Source organism: Oncorhynchus kisutch, linkage group LG25 (assembly GCF_002021735.2).
Source record: "Oncorhynchus kisutch isolate 150728-3 linkage group LG25, Okis_V2, whole genome shotgun sequence".
NCBI lineage: Eukaryota > Metazoa > Chordata > Actinopteri > Salmoniformes > Salmonidae > Oncorhynchus > Oncorhynchus kisutch.
Window position 1 is genome coordinate 44,099,643 of NC_034198.2, and position 22,663 is coordinate 44,122,305.

The following is a 22,663-nucleotide window of genomic DNA, read 5'->3' on the forward strand; positions in this document are numbered from 1 at the left end:
CCCTGCTATTGAGAAAGGCCGCCGTAGGCAGACATGGCTCTCAAGAGAAGACAGGCTATGTGCTCACTGCCCACAAAATGAGGTGGAAACTGAGCTGCACTTCCTAACCTCCTGCCCAATGTATGACCATATTAGAGACACATATTTCCCTCAGATTACACAGATCCACAAAGAATCCCGAAAACAAACCCAATCTTGATAATCTCCCATATCTACTAGGTGAAATACCACAGTGTGACATCACAGCAGCAAGATTTATGACCTGTTGCCACAAGAAAAGGTCAACCAGTAAAGAACTATTCAAACCACATTGTAAATATCACCAATATTAATATTTATTTAACTTTGGATTGGAGTCCACCTGTGTTAAATTCATGGACATGATTTGGTAAGACTCACACCTGTCTATATAAGGTCCCACAGTTGACAATGCATGTCAGAGCAAAAACCAAGCCATGAGGTTGAAGGAAATGTCCGTAGAGCTCAGAGGCAGGATTGTGTCGGGGCACAGATCTGGGGAAGGGTACAAAAACATTTCTGCAGCATTGAAGGTCCCCAAGAACACAGTGACCTCTATCATCCTTAAATGGAAGAAGTTTGGAACCACCAAGTCTCTTCCTAGAGCTGGCCTCCCAGCCAAACTGACCAATCAGGGGATAAGGGCCTTGATCAGGGAGGTGACCAAGAACCCGATGGTCACTGACAGAGCTCTAAAGTTCCTCTGTGGAGATGGGAGAACCTTCCAGAAGGACAACCATCTCTGCAGCACTCCACCAATTAGGCCTTTATGGTAGAGTGGCCAGACAGAAGCCACTCCTCAGTAAAAGGCACATGACAGCCTGTTTGGAGTTTGGAGTTTACTCAGACCATGGGAAACAAGATTCAGACCCTGGAGAGGAGGGGGAGAGAGGGGGACCAGAGAGGATAAGGAGAGAGGGGGACCAGCGGATGAGGAACGAGGGGGACCAGAGGATGAGGAGAGAGGGGGACCAGCGGATGAGGAGAGAGGGGGGACCAGAGGATGAGGAGAGAGGGGGACCAGAGAATGAGGAGAGAGGGGGACCAGAGAATGAGGAGAGAGGGGGGACCAGAGGATGAAGAGAGAGGGGGGACCAGAGAATGAGGAGAGAGGGGGACCAGAGGATGAGGAGAGAGGGGGACAAGAGGATGAGGAGAGAGGGGGACCTAACGGCTAAGCTGAGAGCCGAACGGCTGGGCTGAGAGCAGAAAGGTGGAGGAGGAAAGGGAAAGTGACCCCAATAGCCTTTAACTCAATCTCTGGCTTCCTAGGCAAAAGTAGTGCACTATATGGAATAGGTTAGAGAGTGTCTGAGCTGCTGAGTAGAAGGGTAGTAGGGAAGAAAAGAGGAAATTAATCTCTCTACTCTGACTCACCCTGGGCATGGTCTCTTTGGTGAACGTAAGTGTTACGTTAGCACAGCTGTTGTCGTGGTAACCGGAGCTGGGGTGGCATTTGTTGGGCGGTGGAGAGGAGGGGTGGCACTCCCCCTGACCCAGACACGGTCGGATGAAACACTGCTCCTCCCTGATTGGTACACAGCTCTGACCAGACAGACACCCGACCCCACCTCCTCTGCTACCGTGGCCTTTAACCCCCCCGCTGACTCGGCAGGACCTAAGGCCACACCATATCTGAAATCAATCAATTAAAGAATCAATCAATAAATCACGTCTGTAAAACCAAAATATCTAAATGTGAGATACAGGAAAGACACATTCAAGACACCAGGGTTAAAAAATTACAGTGACCTTCCCAACATTGCCAGGTTTTCCAGGATTCCCAATCCCAGCTCCCTCCCTGATAATTCCCCTCTGAATCCAGGAATCCCAATTCCATCTCCCTCCCTGATAATTCCCCCCTGAATCCAGGAATCCCAATCCCATCTCCCTCCCTGATAATTCCCCCCTGAATCCAGGAATCCCAATCCCAGCTCCCTCCCTGATAATTCTCCCCTGAATCCAGGAATCCCAATCCCAGCTCCCTCCCTGATAATTCCCCCCTGAATCCAGGAATCCTCCAACTGGGAACTCTAATGAGGATTTCTGGAAAACCTGGAACTTTTTGGGAAAGGTAGCAGAGTTTTGCAGCCCTCTAAGATACATCTACAGTTGAAGTCGGAAGTCGACATAACACCTTAGGCAAATACATTTAAACTTAGTTTTTCACAATTCCTGACATCCTAATAAAAAATCCCTGTTTTAGGTCAGTTAGGATCACCACCTTATTTTAAGAATGTGAAATGTCAGAATAATAGTAGAGAGCATTATTATTTTCAGCTTTCATTTCTTTCATCACATTCCCAGTGGGTCAGAAGTTTACATACACTCAATTAGTATTTGGTAGCATTGCCTTAAATTGTTTAACTTGGGTCAAACGTTTCGGGTAGCCTTCCACAAGTTCCCCACAATAAGTTGGGTGAATTTTGGCCCATTCCTCCTGACAGAGCTGGTGTAACTGAGTCAGGTTTGTAGGCCTTCTTGCTCACACGCACATTTTCAGTTCTGACCACACATTTGCTATAGGATTGAGGTCAGGGCTTTGTGATGGCCACTCCAATACCTTGACATTGTTGTCCTTAAGCCATTTTGCCACAACTTTGGAAATATGCTTGGGGTCATTGTCCATTTGGAAGACCCAAGCTTTAACTTCCTGACTGAGATGTTGCTTCAATATATCCACATAATTTTCCTACCTCATGATGCCATCTATTTTGTGAAGTGCACCAGCCCCTCCTGCACCAAAGCACCCCCACAACATGATGCTGCCACCCCCGTGCTTCACGGTTGGGATGGTGTTCTTCGGCTTGCAAGCCTCCCCCTTTTTCCTCCAAATATAACAATGGTCATTATGGCCAAACAGTTCTGATTTTGTTTCATCAGACCAGAGGACATTTCTCCAAAAAGTCCGATCTCTGTCCCCACATGCAGTTGCAAACCGTAGTCTGGCTTTTTTATGGCAGTTTTGGAGCAGTGGCTTCTTCCTTGCTGAGCGGCGTTTCAGGTTATGTCGATATAGGACTCTTTTTTTTACTGTGGATATAGATACTTTTGTACCTGTTTCCTCCAGCATCTTCACAAGGTCCTTTGTTGTTGTTCTGGGATTGATTTGCACTTTTCACACCAAAGTACGTTCATCTCTAGAAGACAGAACGCGTCTCCTTCCTGAACGGTATGACGGCTGCGTGGTGTCATGGTGTTTATACTTGCGTACTATTGTTTGTACAGATGAACGTGGTACCTTCTGGCGTTTGGAAATTGCTCCCAAGGATAAACCAGACTTGTGGAGGTCTACAATTTTATTCTGAGGTCTTGGCTGATTTCTTTTGATTTTCCCATGATGTCAAGCAAAGAGCCACTGAGTTGAAGGTAGGCCTTGAAATACATCCACAGGTACACTTCCAATTGATTCAAATTATGTCAATTAGCCTATCAGAAGCTTCTAAAGCCATGACATCATTTTCTGGAATTTTCCAAGCTGTTTAAAGGCACAGTCAACTTAGTTTATGTAAACTTCTGACCCACTGGAATTGTGATACAGTGAATCATAAGTGAAATAATCTGTCTGTACACAATTGTTGGATAAATTACTTGTGTCATGCACGAAGTAGATGCCCTAACCGACTTGCCAGAACTATAGTTTGTTCACAAGAAATTTGTGGAGTGGTTGAAAAACGAGTTTTAATGACTCCAACCTGAGTGTATGTAAACTTCAACTTTAGGTAAAGGTAAGAGTTTATAGATTGTTAACAAGGTAAAGGTAAGAGTTTATAGATTGTTAACAAGGTAAGAGTTTATAGTTTGTTAACAAGGTAAAGGTAAGAGTTTATAGTTTGTTAACAAGGTAAAGGTAAGAGTTTAGATACGTACTCGAGTACAGACAACCTTCCCATTAAAGCACTGGCAGGTGTTGCAGTCCTCATCCCACTTGGCTAAATCAGGGGTGACACGACTGTTCCCTGAGCACGGTCTCCCTGTCACTGGAACACACATACACAAGACTTACATGTCATCTCTACTGACTGTGTGTGTGTGTGTGTGTGTGTGTGTGTGTGTGTGTGTGTGTGTGTGTGTGTGTGTGTGTGTGTGTGTGTGTGTGTGTGTGAGAGAGAGAGAGACACACCGAGTGGGAGAGCATGAGAGAGTGACTGAAAGAGCGAGTGACTGAAAGAGCGAGAGACAGAGAGAGAGACAGACTGAAAGAGAGAGAGACAGACTGAAAGAGAGAGAGACAGACTGAAAGAGAGAGAGACAGACTGAAAGAGAGAGAGACAGAGAGAGACTGAAAGAGAGAGACAGAGACAGACTGAAAGAGAGAGACAGAGACAGACTGAAAGAGAGAGAGACCGAGAGAGAGACTGAAAGAGAGAGACAGAGAGAGACAGAGAGAGACTGAAAGAGAGAGAGACAGAGAGAGACTGAAAGAGAGAGAGACAGAGAGAGACTGAAAGAGAGAGACAGAGAGAGACTGAAAGAGAGAGAGAGAGACTGAAAGAGAGAGAGAGGACTGAAAGAGAGAGAGAGAGACTGAAAGAGAGAGAGCAGAGAGAGACTGAAAGAGAGAGAGGCAGAGAGAGACTGAAAGAGAGAGAGGCAGAGAGAGACTGAAAGAGAGAGAGGCAGAGAGAGACTGAAAGAGAGAGAGGCAGAGAGAGACTGAAAGAGAGAGACAGAGAGAGACTGAAAGAGAGAGACCTGAGAGAGAGAGAGAGAGACAGGAGAAACTGAAAGAGAGAGGCAGAGAGAGACAGAGAGAGACTGAAAGAGAGAGAGACAGAGAGAGACTGAAAAAGAGAGAGCAGAGAGAGACTGAAAGAGAGAGACAGAGAGAGACTGAAAGAGAGAGACAGAGAGAGAGAGAGAGAGAGACTGAAAGAGAGAGAGGCAGAGAGAGACTGAAAGAGAGAGACAGAGACAGACTGAAAGAGAGAGGCAGAGAGAGACTGAAAGAGAGACAGAGAGAGACTGAAAGAGAGAGAGACAGAGAGAGAATGAGAGAGACTGAAAGAGAGAGAGGCAGAGAGAGACTGTCTCTCTCTGCCTCTCTCCGTGCTTCTACACCTGCATTGCTTGCTGTTTGGGGTTTTAGGCTGGGTTTCTGTACAGCACTTTGAGATATCAGCTGGATGTACGAAGGGCTATATAAATAAATTTGATTTGATTTGATTTGAAAGAGAGAGACAGAGAGAGACTGAAAGAGAGAGGCAGAGAGAGACTGAAAGAGAGAGAGACAGAGAGAGACTGAAAGAGAGAGACAGAGAGAGACTGAAAGAGAGAGAGACAGAGAGAGACTGAAAGAGAGAGAGGCAGAGAGAGACTGAAAGAGAGAGACAGAGAGAGAGACAGAGACAGACTGAAAGAGAGAGAGACAGAGAGAGACTGAAAGAGAGAGACAGAGAGAGACTCTGTGCTTCTACACCTGCATTGCTTGCTGTTTGGGGTTTTAGGCTGGGTTTCTGTACAGCACTTTGAGATATCAGCTGGATGTACGAAGGGCTATATAAATAAATTTGATTTGATTTGATTTGAAAGAGAGAGACAGAGAGAGACTGAAAGAGAGAGGCAGAGAGAGACTGAAAGAGAGAGAGACAGAGAGAGACTGAAAGAGAGAGACAGAGAGAGAGGCAGAGAGAGACTGAAAGAGAGAGACAGAGAGAGAGACAGAGACAGACTGAAAGAGAGAGAGACAGAGAGAGACTGAAAGAGAGAGACAGAGAGAGACTGAAAGAGAGAGACAGAGAGAGACTGAAAGAGAGAGACAGAGAGAGAATGAGAGAGACTGAAAGAGAGAGAGGCAGAGAGAGACTGAAAGAGAGAGACAGAGAGAGACTGAAAGAGAGAGAGACAGAGAGAGACTGAAAGAGAGAGAGACAGAGAGAGACTGAAAGAGAGAGACAGAGAGAGACTGAAAGAGAGAGAGACAGAGAGAGACTGAAAGAGAGAGAGACAGAGAGAGACTGAAAGAGAAGGAGGAGACTGAAAGAGAGAGACAGAGAGAGAGACAGAGACAGACTGAAAGAGAGAGAGACAGAGAGAGACTGAACGAGAGAGAGACAGAGAGAGACTGAAAGAGAGAGACAGAGAGAGACTGAAGAGAGAGACAGAGAGAGAATGAGAGAGACTGAAAGAGAGAGAGGCAGAGAGAGACTGAAGAGAGAGACAGAGACAGACTGAAAGAGAGAGACAGAGAGAGACTGAAAGAGAGAGAGGCAGAGAGAGACTGAAAGAGAGAGACAGAGACAGACTGAAGAGAGAGAGACAGAGAGAGACTGAAAGAGAGAGACAGAGAGAGACTGAAAGAGAATGAGAGAGACTGAAAGAGAGAGAGGCAGAGAGAGACTGAAAGAGAGAGACAGAGACAGACTGAAAGAGAGAGACAGAGACAGACTGAAAGAGAGAGACAGAGAGAGACTGAAGAAGAGAGAGACAGAGAGAGACTGAAAGAGAGAGACAGAGAGAGACTGAAAGAGAGAGAGACAGAGAGAGACTGAAAGAGAGAGACAGAGAGAGACTGAAAGAGAGAGAGAGACAGAGAGAGACTGAAAGAGAGAGACAGAGAGAGAGAGACAGAGAGAGAGAGACAGAGACAGACTGAAAGAGAGAGAGGCAGAGAGAGACTGAAAGAGAGAGACAGAGAGAGACTGAAAGAGAGAGACAGGGAGAGAATGAGAGAGACTGAAAGAGAGAGACAGAGAGAGAATGAGAGAGACTGAAAGAGAGAGAGGCAGAGAGAGACTGAAAGAGAGAGACAGAGAGAGACTGAAAGAGAGAGACAGAGAGAGACTGAAAGAGAGAGACAGAGAGAGACAGAGAGAGAGACAGAGAGAGACTGAAGAGAGAGAGGCAGAGAGAGACAGAGAAGAGAGACAGAGAGAGACTGAAAGAGAGAGAGACTGAAAGAGAGAGAGACTGAAAGAGAGAGAGACTGAAAGAGAGAGAGACAGAGAGAGAGAGAGAGAGAGAGACAGACTGAAAGAGAGAGAGGCAGAGAGAGACTGAAAGAGAGAGACAGAGAGAGACCGAAAGAGAGAGACAGAGAGAGAATGAGAGAGACTGAAAGAGAGAGAGGCAGAGAGAGACAGAGAGAGACTGAAAGAGACTGAAAGAGAGAGACAGAGAGAGACTGAAAGAGAGAGAGACAGAGAGAGACTGAAAGAGAGAGACAGAGAGAGACTGAAAGAGAGAGACAGAGAGAGACTGAAAGAGAGAGACAGAGAGAGACTGAAAGAGAGAGACAGAGAGAGAATGAGAGAGACTGAAAGAGAGAGACAGAGAGAGAATGAGAGAGACTGAAAGAGAGAGAGGCAGGAGAGAGACTGAAAGAGAGAGACAGAGAGAGACTGAAAGAGAGAGACAGAGAGAGACTGAAAGAGAGAGACAGAGAGAGACAGAGAGAGAGACAGAGAGAGACTGAAAGAGAGAGAGGCAGAGAGAGACAGAGAGAGAGACAGAGAGAGACTGAAAGAGAGAGAGACTGAAAGAGAGAGAGACTGAAAGAGAGAGAGACAGAGAGAGAGAGACAGAGACAGACTGAAAGAGAGAGAGGCAGAGAGAGACTGAAAGAGAGAGACAGAGAGAGACTGAAAGAGAGAGACAGAGAGAGAATAGAGAGACTGAAAGAGAGAGAGGCAGAGAGAGGACAGAGAGAGACTGAAAGAGACTGAAAGAGAGAGACTGAAAGAGAGAGAGACAGAGAGAGACTGAGAGAGACAGAGAGAGACTGAAAGAGAGAGACAGAGAGAGACTGAAAGAGAGAGACAGAGAGAGACTGAAAGAGAGAGACAGAGAGAGACTGAAAGAGAGAGACAGAGAGAGACTGAAAGAGAGAGACAGAGAGAGAATGAGAGAGACTGAAAGAGAGAGACAGAAGAGAGACTGAAAGAGAGAGACTGAAAGAGAGAGACAGAGAGAGGACTGAAAGAGAGAGACAGAGAGAGAGGCAGAGAGAGACTGAAAGAGAGAGACAGAGAGAGAGACAGAGACAGACTGAAAGAGAGAGAGACAGAGAGAGACTGAAAGAGAGAGACAGAGAGAGACTGAAAGAGAGAGACAGAGAGAGACTGAAAGAGAGAGACAGAGAGAGAATGAGAGAGACTGAAAGAGAGAGAGGCAGAGAGAGACTGAAAAGAGAGAGACAGAGAGAGACTGAAAGAGAGAGAGACAGAGAGAGACTGAAAGAGAGAGAGACAGAGAGAGACTGAAAGAGAGAGAGACAGAGAGAGACTGAAAGAGAGAGACAGAGAGAGACTGAAAGAGAGAGAGACAGAGAGAGACTGAAAGAGAGAGAGACAGAGAGACTGAAAGAGAGAGAGACAGAGAGAGACTGAAAGAGAGAGACTGAAAGAGAGAGACAGAGAGAGAGACAGAGACAGACTGAAAGAGAGAGTGACAGAGAGAGACTGAAAGAGAGAGACAGAGAGAGACTGAAAGAGAGAGACAGAGAGAGAATGAGAGAGACTGAAAGAGAGAGAGGCAGAGAGAGACTGAAAGAGAGAGACAGAGACAGACTGAAAGAGAGAGACAGAGAGAGACTGAAAGAGAGAGAGGCAGAGAGAGACTGAAAGAGAGAGACAGAGACAGACTGAAGAGAGAGAGACAGAGAGAGACTGAAAGAGAGAGAGACAGAGAGAGACTGAAAGAGAATGAGAGAGACTGAAAGAGAGAGAGGCAGAGAGAGACTGAAAGAGAGAGACAGAGACAGACTGAAAGAGAGAGACAGAGAGAGACTGAAAGAGAGAGAGACAGAGAGAGACTGAAAGAGAGAGACAGAGAGAGACTGAAAGAGAGAGAGACAGAGAGAGACTGAAAGAGAGAGACAGAGAGAGACTGAAAGAGAGAGAGACAGAGAGAGACTGAAAGAGAGAGACAGAGAGAGAGAGACAGAGAGAGAGAGACAGAGACAGACTGAAAGAGAGAGAGGCAGAGAGAGACTGAAAGAGAGAGACAGAGAGAGACTGAAAGAGAGAGACAGAGAGAGAATGAGAGAGACTGAAAGAGAGAGACAGAGAGAGAATGAGAGAGACTGAAAGAGAGAGAGGCAGAGAGAGACTGAAAGAGAGAGACAGAGAGAGACTGAAAGAGAGAGACAGAGAGAGACTGAAAGAGAGAGACAGAGAGAGACAGAGAGAGAGACAGAGAGAGACTGAAGAGAGAGAGGCAGAGAGAGACAGAGAGAGAGACAGAGAGAGACTGAAAGAGAGAGAGACTGAAAGAGAGAGAGACTGAAAGAGAGAGAGACAGAGAGAGAGAGACAGAGACAGACTGAAAGAGAGAGAGGCAGAGAGAGACTGAAAGAGAGAGACAGAGAGAGACCGAAAGAGAGAGACAGAGAGAGAATGAGAGAGACTGAAAGAGAGAGGAGGCAGAGAGAGACTGAAAGAGACTGAAAGAGAGAGACAGAGAGAGACTGAAAGAGAGAGAGACAGAGAGAGACTGAAAGAGAGAGACAGAGAGAGACTGAAAGAGAGAGACAGAGAGAGACTGAAAGAGAGACAGAGAGAGACTGAAAGAGAGAGACAGAGAGAGACTGAAAGAGAGAGACAGAGAGAGAATGAGAGAGACTGAAAGAGAGAGACAGAGAGAGACTGAAAGAGAGAGACAGAGAGAGAATGAGAGAGACTGAAAGAGAGAGAGGCAGAGAGAGACTGAAGAGAGAGACAGAGACAGACTGAAAGAGAGAGACAGAGAGAGACTGAAAGAGAGAGAGGCAGAGAGAGACTGAAAGAGAGAGACAGAGAGAGACAGAGACAGACTGAAAGAGAGAGAGACAGAGAGAGACTGAAAGAGAGAGACAGAGAGAGACTGAAAGAGAATGAGAGAGACTGAAAGAGAGAGAGGCAGAGAGAGACTGAAAGAGAGAGACAGAGACAGACTGAAAGAGAGAGACAGAGAGAGACTGAAAGAGAGAGAGACAGAGAGAGACTGAAAGAGAGAGACAGAGAGAGACTGAAAGAGAGAGAGACAGAGAGAGACTGAAAGAGAGAGAGACAGAGAGAGACTGAAAGAGAGAGAGACAGAGAGAGACTGAAAGAGAGAGACAGAGAGAGAGAGACAGAGAGAGAGAGACAGAGACAGACTGAAAGAGAGAGAGGCAGAGAGAGACTGAAAGAGAGAGACAGAGAGAGACTAAAAGAGAGAGACAGAGAGAGAATGAGAGAGACTGAAAGAGAGAGAGGCAGAGAGAGACTGAAAGAGAGAGACAGAGAGAGACTGAAAGAGAGAGACAGAGAGAGACTGAAAGAGAGAGACAGAGAGAGACAGAGAGAGAGACAGAGAGAGACAGAGAGAGAGACAGAGAGAGACTGAGAGAGACTGAAAGAGAGAGAGGCAGAGAGAGACAGAGAGAGAGACAGAGAGAGACTGAAAGAGAGAGAGACTGAAAGAGAGAGAGACTGAAAGAGAGAGAGACTGAAAGAGAGAGAGACTGAAGAGAGAGAGACAGAGAGAGAGAGACAGAGACAGACTGAAAGAGAGAGAGGCAGAGAGAGACTGAAAGAGAGAGACAGAGAGAGACTGAAAGAGAGAGACAGAGAGAGAATGAGAGAGACTGAAAGAGAGAGAGGCAGAGAGAGACAGAGAGAGACTGAAAGAGAGAGACAGAGAGAGAATGAGAGAGACTGAAAGAGAGAGAGGCAGAGAGAGACTGAAAGAGAGAGACAGAGAGAGACTGAAAGAGAGAGAGACAGAGAGAGACTGAAAGAGAGAGACAGAGAGAGACTGAAAGAGAGAGAGGCAGAGAGAGAGACAGAGAGAGACTGAAAGAGAGAGACAGAGAGAGAGACAGAGAGAGAGAGAGACTGAAAGAGAGAGAGACTGAAAGAGTAGGGATGGGCATATTTAATTGAATATCAGAAAGGACGTTAGCAGAGACAAACACTTGTGAGACAATATTCATTATTTGAATATTCAATTTTAACAATGAAAACGCTTCGTCTAAATTCAAATGTCCATGATGTTACATTGTTACAGACAAGGATATAACTGAAATAATGGAAACATCTATGCCAAGATGCATTGAAGCTGTTCTGGCTCATGGTGTCCCAACGCCCTATTAAGACACCTTATGTTTCCTTTACTTTGGCAGTTACCTGCACCATGACATTTGAAACCCTGAATTTAATAAAACAATAAACTTCAGAATATAGCATTTCTGTAGCGTTGACCTCCTGCTGTTAAAGAGGTCGTTGACCTCCTGCTGTTAAAGAGGTCGTTGACCTCCTGCTGCTGTTGTTGACCTCCTGCTGTTAAAGAGGTTGTTGACCTCCTGCTGCTGTTGTTGACCTCCTGCTGCTGTTGTTGACCTCCTGCTGCTGTTGTTGACCTCCTGCTTCTGTTGTTGACCTCCTGCTGTTAAAGAGGTCGTTGACCTCCTGCTGCTGTTGTTGACCTCCTGCTGCTGTTGTTGACCTCCTGCTGCTGTTGTTGACCTCCTGCTGTTGTTGTTGACCTCCTGCTGTTAAAGAGGTCGTTGACCTCCTGCTGCTGTTGTTGACCTCCTGCTGCTGTTGTTGACCTCCTGCTGCTGTTGTTGACCTCCTGCTGTTAAAGAGGTCGTTGACCTCCTGCTGCTGTTGTTGACCTCCTGCTGCTGTTGTTGACCTCCTGCTGCTGTTGTTGACCTCCTGCTGTTAAAGAGGTCGTTGACCTCCTGCTGCTGTTGTTGACCTCCTGCTGCTGTTGTTGACCTCCTGCTGCTGTTGTTGACCTCCTGCTGTTAAAGAGGTCGTTGACCTCCTGCTGCTGTTGTTGACCTCCTGCTGCTGTTGTTGACCTCCTGCTGCTAAAGAGGTCGTCGACCTCCTGCTGCTGTTCTTGACCTCCTGCTGCTGTTCTTGACCTCCTGCTGCTGTTCTTGACCTCCTGTTGCTAAAGAGGTCATTGACCTCCTGCTGCTGTTGTTGACCTCCTGCTGCTGTTGTTGACCTCCTGTTGCTAAAAAGGTAGTTGACCTCCTGCTGCTGTTGTTGACCTCCTGCTGCTGAGAGAGACTGCCCCTTTAGTTGGAATATTCTGCCCCTTTAGTTGGAACATTCTGCCCCTTTAGTTGGAACATTCTGCCCCTTTAGTTGGAATATTCTGCCCATTTAGTTGGAATATTCTGCCCATTTAGTTTGAATATTCTGCCCCTTTAGTTGGAATATTATGCCCCTTTAGTTGGATTATAATGCCCATTTAGTTGGAATATCATGCCCCTTTAGTTGGAATATTCTGCCCCTTTAGTTGGAATATTCTGACCCTTTAGTTTGAATATTCTGCCCATTTAGTTGGAATATTCTGCCCCTTTAGTTGGAATATTCTGCCCCTTTAGTTTGAATATTCTGCCCATTTAGTTGTAATTTCTGCCCCTTTAGTTGGAATATTCTGCCCCTTTAGTTGGAATATTCTGCCCCTTTAGTTTGAATATTCTGCCCCTTTAGTTTGAATATTCTGCTAATTTAGTTTGAATATTCTGCCCCTTTAGTTGGAATATTATGCCCCTTTAGTTGGATTATAATGCCCATTTAGTTGGAATATCATGCCGCTTTAGTTGGAATATCATGCCCCTTTAGTTGGAATATTCTGCCCCTTTAGTTGGAATATTCTGCCCATTTAGTTTGAATATTCTGCCCCTTTAGTTGGAATATTCTGCCCCTTTAGTTGGAATATTCTGCCCATTTAGTTTGAATATTCTGCCCCTTTAGTTGGAATATTCTGCCCCTTTAGTTTGAATATTCTGCCCATTTAGTTGGAATATTCTGCCCCTTTGGTTGGAATATTCTGCCCCTTTAGTTGGAATATTCTGCCCTTTAGTTGGAATATTCTGCCCCTTTAGTTTGAATATTATGCCCCTTTAGTTGGAATATTCTGCCCATTTAGTTGGAATATCATGCCCCTTTAGTTGGAATATCATGCCCCTTTAGTTGGAATATCCTGCCCCTTTAGTTGGAATATTCTGCCCCTTTAGTTGGAATATTCTGCCCCTTTAGTTGGAATATTCTGCCCCTTTAGTTTGAATATTCTGCCCATTTAGTTGGAATATTCTGCCCCTTTAGTTGGAATATTCTGCCCCTTTAGTTTGAATATTATGCCCCTTAGTTTGAATATTCTGCCCATTTAGTTGGAATATTCTGCCCATTTAGTTGGAATATCATGCCCCTTTAGTTGGAATATACTGCCCCTTTAGTTGGAATATTCTGCCCATTTAGTTTGAATATTCTGCCCATTTAGTTTGAATATTCTGCCCCGTTAGTTGGAATATTCTGCCCCTTTACTTGGAATATTCTGCCCCTTTAGTTGGAATATTCTGCCCCTTTAGTTGGAATATTCTGCCCCTTTAGTTGGAATATTCTGCCCCTTTAGTTGGAATATTCTGCCCCTTTAGTTTGAATATTCTGCCCCTTTAGTTTGAATATAATGCCCCTTTAGTTGGAACATTCTGCCCCTTTAGTTGGAATATTCTGCCCCTTTAGTTGGAATATTCTGCCACTTTAGTTGGAACATTCTGCCCCTTTAGTTTAGTTGGAATATTCTGCCCATTTAGTTTGAATATTCTGCCCATTTAGTTTGAATATTCTGCCCATTTAGTTGTAATTTCTGCCCCTTTAGTTGGAATATTCTGCCCCTTTAGTTGGAATATTCTGCCCCTTTAGTTTGAATATTCTGCCCCTTTAGTTTGAATATTCTGCTAATTTAGTTTGAATATTCTGCCCCTTTAGTTGGAATATTATGCCCCTTTAGTTGGATTATAATGCCCATTTAGTTGGAATATCATGCCCCTTTAGTTGGAATATCATGCCCCTTTAGTTGGAATATTCTGCCCCTTTAGTTGGAATATTCTGCCCATTTAGTTTGAATATTCTGCCCCTTTAGTTGGAATATTCTGCCCCTTTACTTGGAATATTCTGCCCTTTTAGTTGGAATATTCTGCCCCTTTAGTTGGAATATTCTGCCCCTTTAGTTTGAATATTATGCCCCTTTAGTTGGAACATTCTGCCCCTTTAGTTTAGTTGGAATATTCTGCCCATTTAGTTTGAATATTCTGCCCATTTAGTTGTAATATTCTGCCCATTTAGTTTGAATATTCTGCCCATTTAGTTTGAATATTCTGCCCCTTTAGTTGGAATATTATGCCCCTTTAGTTGGATTATAATGCCCATTTAGTTGGAATATCATGCCCCTTTAGTTGGAATATTCTGCCCCTTTAGTTGGAATATTCTGCCCCTTTAGTTGGAATATTCTGACCCTTTAGTTTGAATATTCTGCCCATTTAGTTGGAATATTCTGCCCCTTTAGTTGGAATATTCTGCCCCTTTAGTTTGAATATTCTGCCCATTTAGTTGTAATTTCTGCCCCTTTAGTTGGAATATTCTGCCCCTTTAGTTGGAATATTCTGCCCCTTTAGTTTGAATATTCTGCCCCTTTAGTTTGAATATTCTGCTAATTTAGTTTGAATATTCTGCCCCTTTAGTTGGAATATTATGCCCCTTTAGTTGGATTATAATGCCCATTTAGTTGGAATATCATGCCCCTTTAGTTGGAATATCATGCCCCTTTAGTTGGAATATTCTGCCCCTTTAGTTGGAATATTCTGCCCATTTAGTTTGAATATTCTGCCCCTTTAGTTGGAATATTCTGCCCCTTTAGTTGGAATATTCTGCCCATTTAGTTTGAATATTCTGCCCCTTTAGTTGGAATATTCTGCCCCTTTACTTGGAATATTCTGCCCCTTTAGTTGGAATATTCTGCCCCTTTAGTTGGAATATTCTGCCCCTTTAGTTTGAATATTATGCCCCTTTAGTTGGAACATTCTGCCCCTTTAGTTTAGTTGGAATATTCTGCCCATTTAGTTTGAATATTCTGCCCATTTAGTTTGAATATTCTGCCCATTTAGTTTGAATATTCTGCCCCTTTAGTTGGAATATTATGCCCCTTTAGTTGGATTATAATGCCCATTTAGTTGGAATATCATGCCCCTTTAGTTGGAATATTCTGCCCCTTTAGTTGGAATATTCTGACCCTTTAGTTTGAATATTCTGCCCATTTAGTTGGAATATTCTGCCCCTTTAGTTGGAATATTCTGCCCCTTTAGTTTGAATATTATGCCCCTTAGTTTGAATATTCTGCCCATTTAGTTGGAATATTCTGCCCATTTAGTTGGAATATCATGCCCCTTTAGTTGGAATATACTGCCCCTTTAGTTGGAATATACTGCCCATTTAGTTTGAATATTCTGCCCATTTAGTTTGAATATTCTGCCCCTTTAGTTGGAATATTCTGCCCCTTTACTTGGAATATTCTGCCCATTTAGTTGTAATATTCTGCCCCTTTAGTTGTAATATTCTGCCCCTTTAGTTGGAATATTCTGCCCCTTTAGTTTGAATACGATGCCCCTTTAGTTTGAATATTCTGCCCCTTTAGTTTGAATATAATGCCCCTTTAGTTGGAACATTCTGCCCCTTTAGTTGGAATATTCTGCCCCTTTAGTTGGAATATTCTGCCCCTTTAGTTTGAATATTCTGCCCATTTAGTTGTAATATTCTGCCCCTTTAGTTGGAATATTCTGCCCCTTTAGTTGGAATATTCTGCCCCTTTAGTTGGAATATTCTGCCCCTTTAGTTGGAATATTCTGCCCCTTTAGTTTGAATATTATGCCCCTTTAGTTGGAACATTCTGCCCCTTTAGTTGGAATATTCTGCCCCTTTAGTTTGAATATTCTGCCCCTTTAGTTTGAATATTCTGCTAATTTAGTTTGAATATTCTGCCCCTTTAGTTGGAATATTATGCCCCTTTAGTTGGATTATAATGCCCATTTAGTTGGAATATCATGCCCATTTAGTTGGAATATCATGCCCCTTTAGTTGGAATATTCTGCCCCTTTAGTTGGAATATTCTGACCCTTTAGTTTGAATATTCTGCCCATTTAGTTGGAATATTCTGCCCCTTTAGTTGGAATATTCTGCCCCTTTAGTTTGAATATTATGCCCCTTAGTTTGAATATTCTGCCCATTTAGTTGGAATATTCTGCCCATTTAGTTGGAATATCATGCCCCTTTAGTTGGAATATACTGCCCCTTTAGTTGGAATATACTGCCCATTTAGTTTGAATATTCTGCCCATTTAGTTTGAATATTCTGCCCCTTTAGTTGGAATATTCTGCCCCTTTACTTGGAATATTCTGCCCATTTAGTTGTAATATTCTGCCCCTTTAGTTGTAATATTCTGCCCCTTTAGTTGGAATATTCTGCCCCTTTAGTTTGAATATTATGCCCCTTTAGTTTGAATACGATGCCCCTTTAGTTTGAATATTCTGCCCCTTTAGTTTGAATATAATGCCCCTTTAGTTGGAACATTCTGCCCCTTTAGTTGGAATATTCTGCCCCTTTAGTTGGAATATTCTGCCCCTTTAGTTTGAATATTCTGCCCATTTAGTTGTAATATTCTGCCCCTTTAGTTGGAATATTCTGCCCCTTTAGTTGGAATATTCTGCCCCTTTAGTTGGAATATTCTGCCCCTTTAGTTTGAATATTCTGCCCATTTAGTTGTAATTTCTGCCCCTTTAGTTGGAATATTCTGCCCCTTTAGTTGGAATATTCTGCCCCTTTAGTTTGAATATTCTGCCCCTTTAGTTTGAATATTCTGCTAATTTAGTTTGAATATTCTGCCCCTTAGTTGGAATATTATGCCCCTTTAGTTGGATTATAATGCCCATTTAGTTGGAATATCATGCCCCTTTAGTTGGAATATTCTGCCCCTTTAGTTGGAATATTCTGCCCCTTTAGTTTGAATATTATGCCCCTTTAGTTGGAACATTCTGCCCCTTTAGTTTAGTTGGAATATTCTGCCCATTTAGTTTGAATATTCTGCCCATTTAGTTTGAATATTCTGCCCATTTAGTTTGAATATTCTGCCCCTTTAGTTGGAATATTATGCCCCTTTAGTTGGATTATAATGCCCATTTAGTTGGAATATCATGCCCCTTTAGTTGGAATATTCTGCCCCTTTAGTTGGAATATTCTGACCCTTTAGTTTGAATATTCTGCCCATTTAGTTGGAATATTCTGCCCCTTTAGTTGGAATATTCTGCCCCTTTAGTTTGAATATTATGCCCCTTAGTTTGAATATTCTGCCCATTTAGTTGGAATATTCTGCCCATTTAGTTGGAATATCATGCCCCTTTAGTTGGAATATACTGCCCCTTTAGTTGGAATATTCTGCCCATTTAGTTTGAATATTCTGCCCATTTAGTTTGAATATTCTGCCCCTTTAGTTGGAATATTCTGCCCCTTTACTTGGAATATTCTGCCCATTTAGTTGTAATATTCTGCCCCTTTAGTTGTAATATTCTGCCCCTTTAGTTGGAATATTCTGCCCCTTTAGTTTGAATATTATGCCCCTTTAGTTTGAATACGATGCCCCTTTAGTTTGAATATTCTGCCCCTTTAGTTTGAATATAATGCCCCTTTAGTTGGAACATTCTGCCCCTTTAGTTGGAATATTCTGCCCCTTTAGTTGGAATATTCTGCCCCTTTAGTTTGAATATTCTGCCCATTTAGTTGTAATATTCTGCCCCTTTAGTTGGAATATTCTGCCCCTTTAGTTGGAATATTCTGCCCCTTTAGTTGGAATATTCTGCCCCTTTAGTTTGAATATTCTGCCCATTTAGTTGTAATTTCTGCCCCTTTAGTTGGAATATTCTGCCCCTTTAGTTGGAATATTCTGCCCCTTTAGTTTGAATATTCTGCCCCTTTAGTTTGAATATTCTGCTAATTTAGTTTGAATATTCTGCCCCTTTAGTTGGAATATTATGCCCCTTTAGTTGGATTATAATGCCCATTTAGTTGGAATATCATGCCCCTTTAGTTGGAATATCATGCCCCTTTAGTTGGAATATTCTGCCCCTTTAGTTGGAATATTCTGCCCATTTAGTTTGAATATTCTGCCCCTTTAGTTGGAATATTCTGCCCCTTTAGTTGGAATATTCTGCCCATTTAGTTTGAATATTCTGCCCCTTTAGTTGGAATATTCTGCCCCTTTACTTGGAATATTCTGCCCCTTTAGTTGGAATATTCTGCCCCTTTAGTTGGAATATTCTGCCCCTTTAGTTGGAACATTCTGCCCCTTTAGTTGGAACATTCTGCCCCTTTAGTTTAGTTGGAATATTCTGCCCATTTAGTTTGAATATTCTGCCCATTTAGTTGTAATATTCTGCCCATTTAGTTTGAATATTCTGCCCATTTAGTTTGAATATTCTGCCCCTTTAGTTGGAATATTATGCCCCTTTAGTTGGATTATAATGCCCATTTAGTTGGAATATCATGCCCCTTTAGTTGGAATATTCTGCCCCTTTAGTTGGAATATTCTGACCCTTTAGTTTGAATATTCTGCCCATTTAGTTGGAATATTCTGCCCCTTTAGTTGGAATATTCTGCCCCTTTAGTTTGAATATTATGCCCCTTGGTTTGAATATTCTGCCCATTTAGTTGGAATATTCTGCCCATTTAGTTGGAATATCATGCCCCTTTAGTTGGAATATACTGCCCCTTTAGTTGGAATATTCTGCCCATTTAGTTTGAATATTCTGCCCATTTAGTTTGAATATTCTGCCCCTTTAGTTGGAATATTCTGCCCCTTTACTTGGAATATTCTGCCCATTTAGTTGTAATATTCTGCCCCTTTAGTTGTAATATTCTGCCCCTTTAGTTGGAATATTCTGCCCCTTTAGTTTGAATATTATGCCCCTTTAGTTTGAATACGATGCCCCTTTAGTTTGAATATTCTGCCCCTTTAGTTTGAATATAATGCCCCTTTAGTTGGAACATTCTGCCCCTTTAGTTGGAATATTCTGCCCCTTTAGTTGGAATATTCTGCCCCTTTAGTTTGAATATTCTGCCCATTTAGTTGTAATATTCTGCCCCTTTAGTTGGAATATTCTGCCCCTTTAGTTGGAATATTCTGCCCCTTTAGTTGGAATATTCTGCCCCTTTAGTTTGAATATTCTGCAAATTTAGTTGGAATATTCTGCCCCTTTAGTTGGAATATTCTGCCCCTTTAGTTTGAATATTATGCCCCTTAGTTTGAATATTCTGCCCATTTAGTTGGAATATTCTGCCCATTTAGTTGGAATATCATGCCCCTTTAGTTGGAATATACTGCCCCTTTAGTTGGAATATTCTGCCCATTTAGTTTGAATATTCTGCCCCTTTAGTTGGAATATTCTGCCCCTTTAGTTGGAATATTCTGCCCCTTTAGTTGGAATATTCTGCCCCTTTAGTTGGAATATTCTGCCCCTTTAGTTTGAATATTCTGCCCCTTTAGTTTGAATATTCTGCTAATTTAGTTTGAATATTCTGCCCCTTTAGTTGGAATATTATGCCCCTTTAGTTGGATTATAATGCCCATTTAGTTGGAATATCATGCCCCTTTAGTTGGAATATCATGCCCCTTTAGTTGGAATATTCTGCCCCTTTAGTTGGAATATTCTGCCCATTTAGTTTGAATATTCTGCCCCTTTAGTTGGAATATTCTGCCCCTTTAGTTGGAATATTCTGCCCCTTTAGTTGGAATATTCTGCCCCTTTACTTGGAATATTCTGCCCCTTTAGTTGGAATATTCTGCCCCTTTAGTTGGAATATTCTGCCCCTTTAGTTGGAACATTCTGCCCCTTTAGTTGGAACATTCTGCCCCTTTAGTTTAGTTGGAATATTCTGCCCATTTAGTTTGAATATTCTGCCCATTTAGTTGTAATATTCTGCCCATTTAGTTTGAATATTCTGCCCATTTAGTTTGAATATTCTGCCCCTTTAGTTGGAATATTATGCCCCTTTAGTTGGATTATAATGCCCATTTAGTTGGAATATCATGCCCCTTTAGTTGGAATATTCTGCCCCTTTAGTTGGAATATTCTGACCCTTTAGTTTGAATATTCTGCCCATTTAGTTGGAATATTCTGCCCCTTTAGTTGGAATATTCTGCCCCTTTAGTTTGAATATTATGCCCCTTGGTTTGAATATTCTGCCCATTTAGTTGGAATATTCTGCCCATTTAGTTGGAATATCATGCCCCTTTAGTTGGAATATACTGCCCCTTTAGTTGGAATATTCTGCCCATTTAGTTTGAATATTCTGCCCATTTAGTTTGAATATTCTGCCCCTTTAGTTGGAATATTCTGCCCCTTTACTTGGAATATTCTGCCCATTTAGTTGTAATATTCTGCCCCTTTAGTTGTAATATTCTGCCCCTTTAGTTGGAATATTCTGCCCCTTTAGTTTGAATATTATGCCCCTTTAGTTTGAATACGATGCCCCTTTAGTTTGAATATTCTGCCCCTTTAGTTTGAATATAATGCCCCTTTAGTTGGAACATTCTGCCCCTTTAGTTGGAATATTCTGCCCCTTTAGTTGGAATATTCTGCCCCTTTAGTTTGAATATTCTGCCCATTTAGTTGTAATATTCTGCCCCTTTAGTTGGAATATTCTGCCCCTTTAGTTGGAATATTCTGCCCCTTTAGTTGGAATATTCTGCCCCTTTAGTTTGAATATTCTGCAAATTTAGTTGGAATATTCTGCCCCTTTAGTTGGAATATTCTGCCCCTTTAGTTTGAATATTATGCCCCTTAGTTTGAATATTCTGCCCATTTAGTTGGAATATTCTGCCCATTTAGTTGGAATATCATGCCCCTTTAGTTGGAATATACTGCCCCTTTAGTTGGAATATTCTGCCCATTTAGTTTGAATATTCTGCCCATTTAGTTTGAATATTCTGCCCCTTTAGTTGGAATATTCTGCCCCTTTACTTGGAATATTCTGCCCCTTTAGTTTGAATATTCTGCCCATTTAGTTGGAATATTCTGCCCCTTTAGTTGGAATATTCTGCCCATTTAGTTTGAATATTCTGCCCCTTTAGTTTGAATATTCTGCCCCTTTAGTTTGAATATTCTGCCCCTTTAGTTTGAATATAATGCCCCTTTAGTTGGAACATTCTGCCCCTTTAGTTGGAATATTCTGCCCCTTTAGTTGGAATATTCTGCCCCTTTAGTTGGAACATTCTGCCCCTTTAGTTTAGTTGGAATATTCTGCCCATTTAGTTTGAATATTCTGCCCATTTAGTTGTAATATTCTGCCCCTTTAGTTGGAATATTCTGCCCCTTTAGTTGGAATATTCTGCCCCTTTAGTTTGAATATTCTGCCCCTTTAGTTTGAATATTCTGCTAATTTAGTTTGAATATTCTGCCCCTTTAGTTGGAATATTATGCCCCTTTAGTTGGATTATAATGCCCATTTAGTTGGAATATCATGCCCCTTTAGTTGGAATATCATGCCCCTTTAGTTGGAATATTCTGCCCCTTTAGTTGGAATATTCTGCCCATTTAGTTTGAATATTCTGCCCCTTTAGTTGGAATATTCTGCCCCTTTACTTGGAATATTCTGCCCCTTTAGTTGGAATATTCTGCCCCTTTAGTTTGAATATTATGCCCCTTTAGTTGGAACATTCTGCCCCTTTAGTTTAGTTGGAATATTCTGCCCATTTAGTTTGAATATTCTGCCCATTTAGTTGTAATATTCTGCCCATTTAGTTTGAATATTCTGCCCATTTAGTTTGAATATTCTGCCCCTTTAGTTGGAATATTATGCCCCTTTAGTTGGAATATTCTGCCCCTTTAGTTGGAATATTCTGACCCTTTAGTTTGAATATTCTGCCCATTTAGTTGGAATATTCTGCCCCTTTAGTTGGAATATTCTGCCCCTTTAGTTTGAATATTATGCCCCTTAGTTTGAATATTCTGCCCATTTAGTTGGAATATTCTGCCCATTTAGTTGGAATATCATGCCCCTTTAGTTGGAATATACTGCCCCTTTAGTTGGAATATTCTGCCCATTTAGTTTGAATATTCTGCCCATTTAGTTTGAATATTCTGCCCCTTTAGTTGGAATATTCTGCCCCTTTACTTGGAATATTCTGCCCATTTAGTTGTAATATTCTGCCCCTTTAGTTGTAATATTCTGCCCCTTTAGTTGGAATATTCTGCCCCTTTAGTTTGAATATTATGCCCCTTTAGTTTGAATACGATGCCCCTTTAGTTTGAATATTCTGCCCCTTTAGTTTGAATATAATGCCCCTTTAGTTGGAACATTCTGCCCCTTTAGTTGGAATATTCTGCCCCTTTAGTTGGAATATTCTGCCCCTTTAGTTGGAACATTCTGCCCCTTTAGTTGGAACATTCTGCCCCTTTAGTTGGAACATTCTGCCCCTTTAGTTTAGTTGGAATATTCTGCCCATTTAGTTGGAATATTCTGCCCCTTTAGTTGTAATATTCTGCCCCTTTAGTTTGAATATTCTGCCCCTTTAGTTGGAATATTATGCCCCTTTAGTTGGATTATAATGCCCATTTAGTTGGAATATCATGCCCCTTTAGTTGGAATATTCTGCCCCTTTAGTTGGAATATTCTGCCCCTTTAGTTGGAATATTCTGCCCATTTAGTTTGAATATTCTGCCCATTTAGTTGGAATATTCTGCCCCTTTACTTGGAATATTCTGCCCCTTTAGTTTGAATATTCTGCCCATTTAGTTGTAATATTCTGCCCCTTTAGTTGGAATATTCTGCCCCTTTAGTTGGAATATTCTGCCCCTTTAGTTTGAATATTATGCCCCTTTAGTTGGAACATTCTG

The 22,663-nt window shown here is 42.2% G+C and overlaps 1 pseudogene; it reads right to left on the reverse strand.

Annotated features, from left to right (window-relative positions):
- LOC109884715 (protein jagged-1b-like) overlaps positions 1 to 22,663 on the reverse strand; it is a 183,897-nt pseudogene that overhangs the window by 50,572 nt on the left and 110,662 nt on the right.